The sequence below is a fragment of the Trichosurus vulpecula genome, chromosome 8 (genome assembly GCF_011100635.1).
Source record: "Trichosurus vulpecula isolate mTriVul1 chromosome 8, mTriVul1.pri, whole genome shotgun sequence".
Classification (NCBI taxonomy): Eukaryota; Metazoa; Chordata; class Mammalia; order Diprotodontia; family Phalangeridae; genus Trichosurus; species Trichosurus vulpecula.
Window position 1 is genome coordinate 97,428,173 of NC_050580.1, and position 15,089 is coordinate 97,443,261.

Sequence of the window (15,089 nt, forward strand, 5' to 3'; positions counted from 1 at the left end):
GCCCCTTATTTATTAAACAAGTACTTTCTACATCTTGTAAGAAATTCCAATTGGCCTTTCAAAACAACTCCTTGAATTTAACAGAATAGGTTGAAAAAACTTACTTTTTGGATAGTGGATTGAATTGGAATCTGTGGAAATTTAAAGCCCATAAGAAATGTAAAATTTGGGGATATATGAAAAGGAATGTATTTTTTTACCTGGATTGCTGCATTCCCAGTATAAACACATTTTTATGACATTATTTTTAGAGATTCAGCAAATCACAGAATTTAAGATTTGGAAGGGACTTTGTTGGTCATCTGGTCCAATTCCCACCTGAAAATGAATCTCTTCTTCCACCCATCCAGAAAGTGATCATTCACTCTGTGCGTAGTAAGGCTTCTAGTGATAGGCAACCTACTATCCACTAATGGATTTGCCCCTTCCTAAATTCTGCCTTTGTGAATTGCTCAAGCCTTTTTTCTTTAATCAGATAACTTTTGCCCTATTGTTTTCATGACTTACTGTCTTTATTCATAAGAAACTAGAGGATCAGTGACTTTGAGTAACCTGTCCTGGAGCACATAGCAGAACTTCTTTAACAGAGGAGCCGGTGGACAGACAGCAACATTTGCCAACAAATGGTTCCATAATACAGCACACTTTACTATTTTGCTAGATTTCATAAGCTGCCATACACAATAGTTAAAAAAAATTAGTTGTTTGGGATTTTATCGATGGTGGACAAATGTCTTTTTTAAAAAAAAAAAAAAGCTAGTTTTTTCCCTTGCTAATAGAATCAGGGTTTCTGCTTCGTATTTGCTTTCATGGAGAAAACTGCAAATGAGGAAAAAGCCCAATCTATAATCAGACCAAAATAGCATATATTGGTAACTGCAGAAAGAGAAACCCTAATTCATACGAGATTACCTAAGAGTCTCTTGTTCCTGGTTCCCTGGCCCCTCCCCTCCAATTTGTGGGCATAGCATTTTTTTTTTTTTTACCTACAAAAGCCAATGCTATATTGCTCAGGAAAATGTATTCTCTTTGGTGGCTGTGCTAGAAAAGAGAAGTATTGAATGGCAAAGAGTTGGTGCAAATGAAATGACCTTAAGACAAAATTGACTCCTTTTGTCTCCACCGTGAAGATCTCCCCAGTTTGGTTTTGTGTTTTATTTTACCTAGAATAGCAATTATCAATAATATAATAAGGATGAGAACAACAGCCACGACAGCTTGGCCTTCAAGCCGCACACTCTTAACAGTCCCCTACTTGATTACATTTCCTGTCCCTTCAAACACTCCACAGCCCGTGGAGTGGGAGTGGGAGGTGGCACAAGGGTTTTGTGTATTCTAAGCCTGCTGTTTGCACAAGTGGCTGTTAGGACTACAGCAATATAATTGCCCTTAAAACTCTTCAGTGATTAAAAAAAATCTATTTTTGTTTTCTACCCTCGAAGGTACTTGGCTTCTTTCTTTCCAGACCACTTAAATAACGCTTCTGCAAATTAGTTTGAAAAATGCTGCTCTGTAGATTATTCAGGCCAGGTCAGATGTTTTCTGTTTGAGAAGCCGGGCTCCTTGGTTACTAGCTCTGCCTTTTTCTTAAGTCAGTGTAACAGGGAGCTAGGTCAAGTGTTAGTGAAATAAGGCAGCCAGGTGGTACATAGATTTCTAGACCCGGAGTCAGGAAGACCTGGGTTCAAATCCAACTTCAGACAAGGCTTTGTGACCCTGAGCAAATCATTCAGCCTCTGTCTCAATTTCTCCATCTGTAAAATGGGGATAATAATAGTCCCTACCTGCCCAGGGTTATTATGAGGATAAAATGAGATAACATTTGTAAAGAAAGCAAACTTTAAAGTGCTATTTAAATGCAAGCTATTGTTATTAGCCCTTATGCTGCTGTACCACTTGGAGGGTCTTGTATACCGGTTTCATGGTCTGGCCTCTGTGTTCAGAGGGAATGCTTTGTCCAGCATCTGTTCACATAGTAGGCAGCTCACGGTGCTGAGGGTGGAGCCAGTAGTTACTTTTGACCCTGAACCAAACAGTCAATAGGGAGTGTTAAAAAAAGGTAGTAAATAGGAGGTTCCTGCATTGGTGGGAGGTTGAACTAGGTGACCTATGAAATCTTTTCCATCTTTTAATCTTATTTGGTTATATTCTCTGTTGATTCAGGCTTTCAAAAAAGTTCTTTCTTTGTCTTTGGTTAATTCAGCCATTAGTAACCAGGCCATGAAATTGATTCAATTTAAAATGACCTCAAGAAGTCTACAGGGGAAAACCACTTCAGAAGGTGTTTGTAGATTTTGTCCTTGTGTTGTCTAGTGATATCAGTTGTATCCGACTCCTCCTGTCCCCATTTGAGTTTTGTTGGTTTGGTTTGGTTTTGACAAAGATACTGAAGTGGTTGGCCATATCCTTCTCCAGCTCATTTTATAGATGAGGAATGGAGGCAAACAGGGTGAAGGGACTTTCCCAGGGTCACACAGCTAGTAAGTGTCTGAGGCCAGATTTGAACTCAGGAAGATGAGTCTTCCTGATGTTAGGCCCGTCACTCTATCCACTGTGCCACCTAACTGTCCTTTTCATAGACTATAAGGATCATTATTTTCTTAGAGAATCTCACATCTGGGCCAAATTATTCACTATTCCAAATTATTTATTCTCATTCTCTCTCTCTTGCTCTCTCTCGCTCTCTTCTCTCCTCTCCTCTTCCATTTGTCCCCCCTTGTCCTCTGTTCTCCTCTCTATTTGTGCTAGACCCTTCCCCGCTCCCCCAACCTTCAGAAAACATTTCTTGACTTTATTAGACCCTTAACCTTCTTATATCTTTACTCTTTTATCGTCCTTTTCCTGTTGTTCCTGGTTCTGTGTCACTATTCGCACACATCGCAGAATACCCACATCCTCAGTATCTTCTTCCTTCACATGCTAAATCGCCTGCCCGTATTGTTGCTGCAAATCCTGCAGTCCACTCTTCTCCCCTTCACCAACAGTCACTCAATAAACATTCATTAAGCACCTTCTATGTGCCTGAACCTATGCTAAGTGCCGAGGAAACCAAGAAAGGCAGAAGACAGTCCCTGCCCTCCAAAAACTCACAGTCTAGTGGGGGAGCCAACATGCAAACAGCTATGTACAAACCAGATAGGCAAATTGGAAATAATCAACAGAAGAAAGGCACTGAAAGTGCCCCCTTTGAAGTCCTTGGTGATCTAATTTCTGAATCTAATGGACTCTTTCTGTGTTTCATCTATTGATTTCTCTGCCACAGTTTACACTGTCGAGTACCTCCTCCTCTTGGATGCACTCTTTCTTCTGGGTTTTTGAGATCCCTCTTATTTTGTCAGTCCTATTCCTATCTGTCTTGACAATTCTTTTTCAGACTCCCTTGCTGGCGCATCATCCTCACCTGGCCCTCTGAAAGTGGACGTTCTCCAAGGCTCTCCCTGGACTTTCTTCTCTTTCTATACTTTCTCACTTGGTTATCTCATCAGTTCCTCTTGGCATCCATTTATCATTTCCATGCAAATTTCTCCTAGATCTACATGTCTGGTCTTTGTCTTTTCAATTTGCTTGTTTTGGTTTATTTTTTTTTCTAAGTTCTAGATCTGCTTCACAAACTTCCTATTGGACATCTTAAATTGGATGTCCTATAGGCACCTCAAATTTAACATGGTCAAAACAGAACTTATTATCTTTCCTCCAGAAACCTGCTCATCTCCTGAGTTTTCCTGTTCTGTGAAGGATACCACCACCCTTTCAGTTTGCATGTTTGCAATCTTGGTGTCATCTTTGACTCCTTGTTTTCACCCTACATATTTAGTTATTTGCCAAACACTGTTATTTTTATTTGTACATCACTTATTGTATAGGTCTTCTCTCCGCTTAAACATCCACCACCTTGTTACCTCTTGCCTGGACTATTGTAATGGCCTCCTAATTCGTCTGTCTGCGTCAAGTGTCTCTTCACTTCAATCCATTTTCAACTCAGCTGTCAAAATAATTCTCCTAAACTAAAGATCTGAATTAAATATAAACTCCTCTCTTTGGCATTTAAAGCAGTTTGACACTGGACCCCTTCCCATCTTTTGAGTCTTCTTATACCTTACAATACTGCACGCACACACTCTTAAGTTCCTCCCACACTGGCCCCTGTATAACCCTCAAGATTCCCTTACTATGCCTTTTCACCTATTGTCTCCATTGTCTAGAATGTTCCCTCTCATTACCGCTGCTTCTTTGAATTGCTGGCTTCCTTTCAAGTGCCATCTTTTGCTCCCAACCAATACTCCCCCTCCAGCTGCTGTTGCCTTTCAATCTGGTTTTACCTTACATCTACTTTATATATGCAAAGTATACATATTGTTTGCCTATCCATGTACTTTTTCTCCTCCAACTGCTTATCAAAGTCAAGAATATAAACTTTTCCTTATCCAGTTGATTGTTCCCATATGACTACTGAAGTTAAATTCTTTTGAGTGACTGTGGATTTAATTTAGGAGACTCTGTAGTAAATACAACATCATTCATAAACACAAACACCTGGAGGACTTCACCATTATTTATAGAGAATCCTTCCATTTGGATTCTGTACTCTTGAGAACAAAGGTTCTTGAACTGTTTTTGTGTCATGGACCTCTTTGACAGTTGGCTAAAGCCTATGATTCTCTTCTCCAAATAATTGTTTAAAAATCATAATTGAAGAAAATGCTGTATTTCAGTTAGAGGTTAGTGAAAATATATATTTTTCCTATCTAATTGCTCTAGAGACTTGCTCTAGAGACTTAAACTTCTTGGGGGAATCTGGAGAACCCCACTCTTTAGAGAGAATCCTTCCATTTGGATTCTGAACTCTCTAGAGAAGGATTTTTTTTAACCCAAGGCTGGTGAACTTATTTAAATTTTTAAAATAAATACAACCTGAGGGCCGTGACCTTTTAAAAATAGATATTTTGATAACTCTGTCAATGTAATTGATTTATTGCATCATCCTGTGTATATTATGCACACTTGAAAACATAATTTTGAGGAGTCCATAGCTTAATCACGCTGCTGTCCAAGGTCCATGACACAAAAAATGTTAAGTAAAAATTCCTTTTCCATAGAATGTAAGCATCTTGAGGGAAGGGTCTTTTTACTTTTTCTGTGTATTCCTGGTGCTTAGCATAGTACTTGACTCATTGCAAACACTAAATAAATATTTGATTGATGAAAGAACCAGTGAGAATTCTCATTTACTCTGATGGGAATGAGGATTTGGTTATTCACCCTGAAGGTTGTATTTCTGGCCCATAGGAACAAGGAGTAAAAGATGGCCTGTGCTGTAATTAATTTAGAAATTTCATAGAGTAGGGGAAGGAACTTGTAATTTCACTCGACATTTATCCTGATAACTTCCAGGAAGGAATTTTAGGAAGGTCTCCAAGGTAAGAACCCTATCCCTAAGCCTGAGGGCTAGATCTGGGCATGCTACTTAGAACACTGAAATGTTAGGTCTAATTTTTCTGCTAATTGCACTTTAAAGTGCTATCTCATTCTAAAATGCTTTCAGGTAGTTAGAGATGGGAGGAGATGGACATAGTGTAGTTAAAACACCATGACTGAGTGTGGGTATAACACATGCACTGCCTGTCCCATAGAGTAAGTGAACTAGCATAGTTAAAATTAAGTTTGTCTATTTGATGCCATCAATTTAGGGCTTAGGTTTTATGCAACGTGGCTGCCAAAAAGTTTATTTTTCCCATGCCACCAAAAAAAAATCATTTTGATATAATTTTCAGAAGTTGAATTTAAAACTCAAAATATACTTTCTTTATAATTATACTTCTTATTTGGGCAACATATGGTGAAAATTTATAAGGCCTATCAATGTGAAAGAACAGAGCTGAGGCTCTAGGCTTTTATGGTGATTACACCTACCTGTATGGGGGCTTTATGTGCTTACAATTTGAATCATTTATAGATGCACACTCAACAGAGTTCTAGCATAACTAGTACTGTGGGGTTTTTTTGCTGACTAAATGATAGGCAAAGCAATTTTCAACAAATGTCTCCCAGTAGGCCGCCATCATAGAAGCCTTGTAATATTGCTTTTTAACCTTAGCATTGGCAGCTATCCAGAAATTATTGCATTGATACCAAACTGCTTTACACTAGGCATTTGCCCTTTTCTCTATGGGAACAGAGTGAACTTTCAAGTAGGTTTCTCCTCCCCCCCCCTCCCCGTACCGCCCCCCCCAAAGCCCTTATCCCCATTTTCATTACAGTGAGATATTTTACCATTTTCTGTTCAGCTTTATATAGCCAGGAACACTGGAAGTTTAAAAATATAGCAAAAACAATTCTCAGAATTTTGTTATTATGTCCTTAATGCCTTCAATTAACATCCATTACCAGAGCCATGTGACCAAATGAATGGTGCATATCAAAAACACAAAGGGATAAATGAGAGATGTGGGTTTCTTTCCCTGTCTTCCTTTGCAGCTTTTTTTCTTTTTCTATTCTCCTCCCTGCCCCCACCCTACCTTTCCCATGAAAGCATCTTGTAACATATCCCAATCCTGGTCGTTCCCCACCCCTGCCCATGTGAATCAGTGAACTCATAGTTGTCTTGAATTAGGAATCCAGGAAGTGTTAAAAGGCTTATTGAAGATAATTTTGAGGAAGGACAAAGTGAAAAATAGAACTCTAGGACAGGCCAATTACTATAATGAAGTTGGGTAGAAGGGAGGGAACTGAGTGACACTCTCTGCTTCTTTTGAAAACATGGGCCCTCCTCTTTTATGGGGGCCTTAGAGAGGTGCCTACCATTAAGCTGGAGTCAGTTGACCATTCCTAAGGATAATTGAAGTGAATACAGAGATTAGCATCATTTCAACCTACTGAACTCCATTTAGTATGCAAACAGGACTAGAACTCATTGATCAATGCCACTCCTGGCTAGAGGAAAGAATTGTGTTGTTTGGGTTGGGTGAAAATTAGGCTAGGATCTTATTTTGACCTAGAGAGTTTGATCTCTTGAATTTTGCCATCCCACTCTATTTTGACTCCTTGCTTCTTTTTTCAAGCCTGATTGAAAAAAGACGTGCTCCCTTTGCTTCTGTCTGTGTAGTTTTCATCTGGGATTAGGACATGCGTATTGGCTTTCACAGCTTTGCCCAAGATACATGTCAAACAAGAATGACTCCTTGGGGTCAAATCAATTTCCTTGGTCAGAGGCATCCCCAACGTTAGTTACCCCAGTGCCATCAGGAAAAGGCAATGGTTTTTTTTTTAATTTCCATTTTAATGTATCTTAAAGCCCTTACAAAATGACATTACAAAGGGGGAGAAGATGGCTGCAATCCTTTTATATTTTTCCATGCCTCGTAAGACCAAGACTCAAGTCAAATTCTGATTTCAGGCTGGAAAAACCACATCTTAAGAAGTAAAATTAAATAACGCAAATCATAGTAGAAGACAGGGATAGGGTCTAGCCCTGTGAGTTCATTGTGATAGGGAGCTTGCTAATGAGGAAACCCATGCTACTAATACAAATTAGTTCCTTCTAATCTTAGAGAGTTGTCCAGTGCACTGAGTGGTTAAAAATGATAATAGATAACATTCATATTGGCTTACTATGTGCTAAGCACTCTGCAATTATCATCTTGTTTGATCCTCACAACAACCCTGGAAGGAAGGTACTGTTAATATCCTCATTTTACAGTTGTGGAAACTGAGGCAAACAGGTTAAATGACTTGCTCAGGGTCACACAGCTAATAGCGTCTCAGACTGGATCTGAACGGAGGTCTTCCTGACTCCAGGCCTGGCATTTTATGCACTGTGCCACCCAGCTGGAATAAGGTGCCTTTCTAAAGTTAAGTGACTTGTTCAAAATCACATAGCAAGTAGATGTCAGAGATATGATTTGAACTAAGGTCTTGTTGGCTCAAAGGCTAGCTCTCTGTTCATTATGTCAAATGCCTCATACACTAACAGAACTAAGGCAAAATACTGAGTGAAGCTTGTAATAGTCCCTTTAAACGTTTCCTCATTCCCCAAGACCTAAAAAGCCATTCACTAATTTCTTCAGTCATCTTTTTCCTTAAAACATTGAATGTGAAAATCAGAGATCCAATTAGATCTTACGTACTCTAGCTACTTGAATATATCTGCTAGGCAGACAAATAGATGGGGGGAGGAGAGAGAGCAGGGGGTGGGGGGGAGGCGAGATTCTTTCATCAAGGTAGATGAAATTACAGAGAGCTGTAAGAATTAGAAAATAGGATCAGTTAATTAGAGAAATATCTCAAGAGGAGGTATTTCTATATTTAAAACCCTTTGGAAACTGTAATATATTACACAAATGTAAGGTATTATTATTCATTAACCAGACATTTATTGAGTGCCTGTTTTGTGGAAGGCAACTGAGCTAGGCATTGGAGATAGAATAAATAAGATCATAGCCTAGTGGTTGTCATTGTCCTCATAGATTAATGGACTGTGATTTAAAGAAATAGAGAAATTATGGTGTCAGACTTTTACCACCTGTGTTCCTCTGATGGCCCACTCTCAGGCTATTTTGGTGCTTAAGGAGGACATACATCTTTCTGGCCTTCAAGAAAGTGAAGAAAAAGCTTCATTTTGATTGGCGGAACTGACTTCCTCAAAATCGCCAGGATTAACTTAATCTATCAAAGTTTTCTGGCTCAAGGGACATGCTGTGTTAGAAAATACAAAAGTGGCTACAATGACCATACCCTCTGACCCAGAGATTCCACTCTAAGCCTATATTAGGAGGCTTATTGATGAAAAGAGAGGCTCCGTATGTGTCACAAGATCTATAGCAAAGAACTGGGAAAGGTGTAGAAAGTAGAAGTAGCAAGTGCCCATTGATTGGGGAATGGCTAAACAAATGGTGGCACTCTAGAATGTAATGGATTATTACTACCCTGTAAGAAATGAAAAATATGATGAATACAAAGAAACATACAAGCCTTACATGGACTGATTCAAAGTGAAGTAAACAGAGCCTAGAAAATAAATATTCACAATGAATGCAACGATGTAAATAACAAAACAATTTTTTTAAATGTTGAAAAATTACAAAGAATGAACATGGCCTGCACAGGTGGGGGTGGGGTATAGAACCTTGCATATATTTTTGAACTTTTTCAATGTATTGATTGATTTTGCTGATTTTCCCTTTTTTCCTTATCCTTTTCCTTTTTTGTGGGGGGAGGAGGGTCATAAATGAATGCATCTAGAATGGGAATGGGGAGTATAAGGCATTGGAGGAAATCTAGTTGATGTAAAAACAAGATATGAATAAAATACTTTTTACAAAAGCAAGGTGTATCTGCCTGCCTTTACATATATAGTTATATTTACATCTATACCTACATATAATGATGGGAGAAACACCAGAACTTCCTTTTTTGTACCTCAATTTTCATATCAGTTCAGTAGATATATCAGCTCTGATTCCTGCAAGAGTATGTGATCAGGTCTTGTATGAATACATACTGAGTTTTATACTTACAGATAAACAGTGCTATTTAAATCAGTAGTTCCTGTTACAATCCATTCTTGCTTTTCTGCATGTGGTTTATCCGTGGCAAATTTTTACTCTGAAATTGTTAGGATACAAGAGACTGATTATTCAGGAAGTGCAAATTAATTTTAATCTGTTTAAGTAAAGAATAATTAAGAAGGTAAATCTGGCACAAATAAACTTTACTTTTGTCTGATGTGCTACACAAAATTATCTATACAGTTGGCTCCCCATAGATGAGTGTATATATGAGACCAAATGGACCTTACTAACATGTGGCATAAAACAATGCCTAGTAAGATTTTTGGTTTTAGGCAGCAGTTTCCAAATTAGGAAATAATTATTTTTGATTGATTTGTGTTATACTGACTTTGGCACTTCATAAATAAGACCAATAGTCACTCAAAAGATTCCAACTTAACTATCCACATGGGAAAAATCAAGTGGATACCAAAAGTTTATTGTCCAGACAATGATATATAGTTGGCTTGACAACCATAGAACTGGTCCTTGAGCATGTATATGTATATGTATATGTATATGTATATGTATATGTATATGTATATGTATATGTATATGTATGTGTACATGCACACACACATGTACACACATACATGCATACACACATGCATATATATCTTAGGCAAATACTATGGATGGACAAAGAGCTAGGCCTGAACTGAACAGAAGGAACAGATTAATTGGGATTAAACTTTTCCCTGAAATAAAACCACATACATTACCTTGGACCTTTCACATTAGAGTTCAAATGTGGTGGTTCTGCTGTTACTGATGGAGATCAGTTGTAAGAATCTTAGCTGAGCTGTTCCATCCCCACTCTCCCCCACCCTCCTTTCTTGTATTTCTTAGAGCTTAATCTTTAAATGTTCACCAGGTGATCTGACTCATTTGGACCTATCACCCAAATGTAAACTTATTTTTCCTGTTTTGCTTGGTTCTTTTATGAGGCAGTACTTCTAACAACATACCAACATTCTCCATGAGATTTTGCAAATAAGTTCATATTCTTTTTTTTTCTTTTTTTTATTTTTAGTTTACCACACACGGTTCTACATAGTTTTGAGTTCCAGTTTTTCTCCCCTCCCTCCCCCCTCCCTCCCCAAGACGGCATGAAGTCTCTTATAACTGTCATGTATAACTTCGCATTGAATTAATTTATGCTCTAGTCAAGTCGTGGAGAAGAATTTTGACCAATGGAATGAATCATGAGAAAGAAGAAACAGAACCAAAAAAACAAACAAACAAACAAAAAAAAAACAAAAAAAAACCCCAAAAACAAAAACAAAAGAGAAGCAGAAAAGGCGAGCATGTAGTGTGCCTCAGTCTGTATTCAAACTTCGCAGTTCTTTCTCTAAATGAAGATAGCATTCTCCATCGTGAGTCCCCTGGAGTTGTCCTTGCCCCTTTAGGTTGCTGAGAGAAGCGCAGTATGTCAGGGTTGGTCCTCACGGAATCCACATATCTGTGGCTGTGCACAACGTTCTCCTGGCTCTGCTCCGCTCACTCAGCATTATGTCGTGTAGGTTTTTCCAGGTTGTTATGAAGTCTGCATCATCCCCATTTCTTATGGCACAATAGTATTCCATCACCTTCATATACCACAGCTTGTTCAGCCATTCCCCAATTGATGGGCATCCCTTTGCTTTCCAATTCTTGGCTACCACAAAGAGAGCTGCTATAAATATTCTTGTACATATGGGTCCTTTTCCCGCTTGCGTGATTTCTTTGGGATACAACCCTAGAAGTGGTATTGCTGGGTCAAAGGGTATGAACATTTCTATAGCCCTTTGGGCATAGTTCCACACCGCCCTCCAAAATGGCTGGATCAGCTCGCAACTCCACCAGCAATGCAACAATGTTCCAATTTCCCCACATCCTTTCCAGCATTTATCATTCTCCTGATTTGTTATTTTAGCCAATCTGACAGGAGAGATGTGGTATCTAAGAGTTGTTTTGATTTGCATTTCTCTAATCAGCAGCGATCCAGAGCATTTTTCCATATGCCTGTAGATAGCTTTAATTTCTTCCTCTGAAAACTGCCTGTTCATATCCTTTGACCATTTCTCAATTGGGGAATAAGTTCATATTCTAAAGTAGTATTGTTCTTGGTTGCTCTATCTGTTCACATGGCGAGGAGGTTGTATTGCTGACTGAGGTGGTTTCCTGGTTCTTTTTGTCTCCTTGTGGATATTGATTTAAATCTACATTTACTTATGAAATGGTAAGAGTTTGTTATTTTATTCAGTTGCCATTTTGGGGCACCAACATTCTGGTTAAACAAGGCATGTTGAGATTATCTCAATTGTTTGCTATATATTCTCTTTTTTATTCTTTTAATTTGATATTGAGTTAGATTTTTGTTCTGAGAATTCAGTGATCCAACTGTACACAGACAGCTGATCTGCAAATGACTTCTGCATGAATAACCAGTCATTTTCTGTCTGTGATTAGTTTCATTTTTATGGGATTCTTTGGCATTCTCTATACTCAGTGCCTTCTGACTCTTTGTTATATGTATGTAAGGCTTCTACATAGTCTAAAACTCTTTGTCTTCTCTTGTTTCTTATTTCTGAACCATGTTTTCAACATATTTTTCACTGTTCTTCCCATGCTTACTTTTGAATAGGAGTCATACATAGAGTACTAAAGTATACATTATTTTAACTTTTTATAATTTCTTTACTTCCTCATCTATAACAGACATTGGCACATAAGATGCAATTATCTTCATGGTAGTCTTTTTGTAAATACTTACCATGAGCGCTACATAAATGTTAACAATATCCTAATAAACAAAATTTCTTGTTGCCTTTGTCAATCCAATAAAATAATCTGTTCCAGCTCATTATTGTCCAGTATGATATGTGGTTGAATGGACAGTTACCTAGTAGATTCTTCTTTACTAAGAAGAACCTTGGAGCAATACTTATATTTATCTACAACTTCCTTTTTATGTTTTCGTTTCTAACTACATCAAGATTGTTGTGATTTGGTTCCCCCAATAGTCTGTCTCTTCATTGGTCACCGTTCAAGGTTCTTAAATTTAGACTAACAGCAGCCAAGTTAATGGTGACAAATAATCTAAGGATTTTCCTAGCGACCTATCTTTCTACTCCCTTGCCACTCTGATGCCATGAGGGCCATATTATGTATTTGTCTTGTTTTCATGGGTTGTCATAGCCAAATAAATCATCTCCAAACTGGTGATAAAACTCTCTGCTGGTCCTCAGAAAGTAGACATAATGTGTTTCTGAGACCATACTTGAATTATCTTTAACATGGGAGAATCTATCAGAGCTTATGCTGTTGGCATAGCCCTATAGGATTTAGGGATCACCTCCATGCCATAATCAGGCACCAGAGTAGGACTTTGTGAAGGATTAGAAAATTAACACCGTGGCAAGTACTATTACAACCACCAACAGGCAGATTAGAGCAAAAGCCTTCCAAGTGGCAGCACTGTCCCTACTCTCCTCCCCAAAAAACAACCCAGAACATTAATCCTGATTCCAGATTAGCTCTTACTGTCATCATGTGGGCAACTCCTGTAGATAAGGGGCAGCCATCCCCATCAGTTGGCACCCACAGGGCAGGCAAGCCAACTTAGCTGAAGCAGAGAGACACCTTGAGTTTGAGACAAGAGGCAGCATATGCCAGGCAAGTGTAAGCCCCCCCCTCGATAGCCCCACCTCCTTCATCACCATCTCCCATTCCTTGGATCTCAATGGAGACTGCCCAGGACCCTGAACGGAGGTAACTTGGTGGCGCAGTGGATGGAGCACTGTGCCCAGAGTCAGGAAGACTTGATTTCAAATACAGCCCCAAAACCTTACTAGTTGCGTGACCCTGGGCAAGTCATTTAATCTTTGTCTCAGTTCCCGCAGATATATAATGAAGATAATAACAAGCACCTTTCTCTTCGGGGTTATGATGAGGATTAAATGAGCTATATGCAAATGCTTAGCATAGTGCCTGGCACATAGTAGGCAGGAGATAAATGCTTATTCCTTTCCCCTGAATTCCAAACCTTTGAGTATATCAGTGGTTGCCTCCCAATATCCATCGCCATTACCCTAGAAATTATAATCCTTGTAGAGATGCAGCCTGACGAATGCTCCTGGAGGTGCTGTAGCCACAACTACCAAAGACTCAGAAAGACAGTTCTTGCCACCAAAGGTTGGCACCATCAAATGGTTCAGCATCGAAAACTGATTCTTTCAATCGAAATGACATCAAAGAAGAGATCTTGCCTTAGCCATTGCACCCTAAGGACTATGGAACCTTTCCATCTGACTTACAGCTGAAATCTTCCATGTTTGCTGTCTCCTCTGTTAGAAGGTAAGCTCCTTGAGAGCAGGGATGGTCTTAATTGTCTGTATGTATCCCCAGTACTTAGCATAGTGCTTTGTGCATAGTAAATGTTGAATAAATGCTTCATTCAGTCATTTATTAGAGCTAGAAAAGGACTTTAGAAGTAACATAAGCACAACCTACTTATTTTACCAATAAAGAAACTACAGTCCTGGTTATGGTTGGGCATATCAGAGGTGGGACTAGAACCAGGTCTCCTGACATCCAATCCACTGTTCATTCTATTAGAGTAAACTGGCTTCCTTCCTTTCACACCAGATTTTAAGAAAAGGAACCTATAAAGGTAAAGAATGAGAGAAATTAATTGAATTTTATGCCTGTTTAGTTTGGTCAAGAAACAAACTCAGCTAAAATTCATTGTTTTTTTTTCTATGTGGTGGAGCATCTACGAAGAAGGATTTAAAGGTCTCAAGAGTGAATATTGATCAGTGACAGAATTGTACAAACATGTTTTTTAAAGTGATAATTAGGACTTTTTTGAGGATTTTTTTGTTTGTCAGAGAGAGAGAGAGAGAGAGAGAGAGAGAGAGAGAAAGAGAGAGAGAGCGCACTCCCATAGATTAATGGAGGGAGACTCAGTGAAAAAAGTTGGAAGTGCATGCAGAAAATTCAGGTCTGTCCTTTGTTATGGAATGGAAATGGAAAGCAAGCATATGTTACAGAGGAGGCAAGATGAAGTAATTAATGAGAAAGGGTAGAGATCTCGATTACCCTAGGCTTTTCTTCTGCCCTTCTGCTATCACATTATGGTAGAAGGGACAGTCATGACAATCGGCATGTGAAGTTTTAGACTTGGAAGTTTTCAGAACCAGAATCTAGTAGGGAGAAGAGAAGAGCCATGTGTAAAGGGAGCAGAATTTCTCTGTCCGTGGTTTTGGTTTTTTGGGACCCTTTGAGGTTCCTAAGGAATCTAAAGCCTCTTTTCTCTTTGATGAATGAATCAACAAGACAAGTCAAGCTAACAAGCATTCAATATATGCCTGTTATATTCAAAGTACTGTACTAAGTGCCGGGGAAGCAAAGAAAACAATCCATATTCACAAGGAGTTCTCACTAATTGGAGGAGACAAAAACATATATAATATGTTCTTAACCTTTTCTGTGTGCCATGATCCCCTTTGGAAGTCTGGTGAATTATGGTCTGTGTGGACTTTTCTCAGAATAATGTCTTTT

At 38.7% G+C, this 15,089-nt stretch overlaps 1 protein-coding gene across 1 annotated transcript in view; it reads left to right on the forward strand.

Annotated features, from left to right (window-relative positions):
- The window catches only part of GFRA1 (GDNF family receptor alpha 1), a 312,376-nt gene that overhangs the window by 106,244 nt on the left and 191,043 nt on the right, over positions 1-15,089 (forward strand). The window lies entirely within an intron of this gene.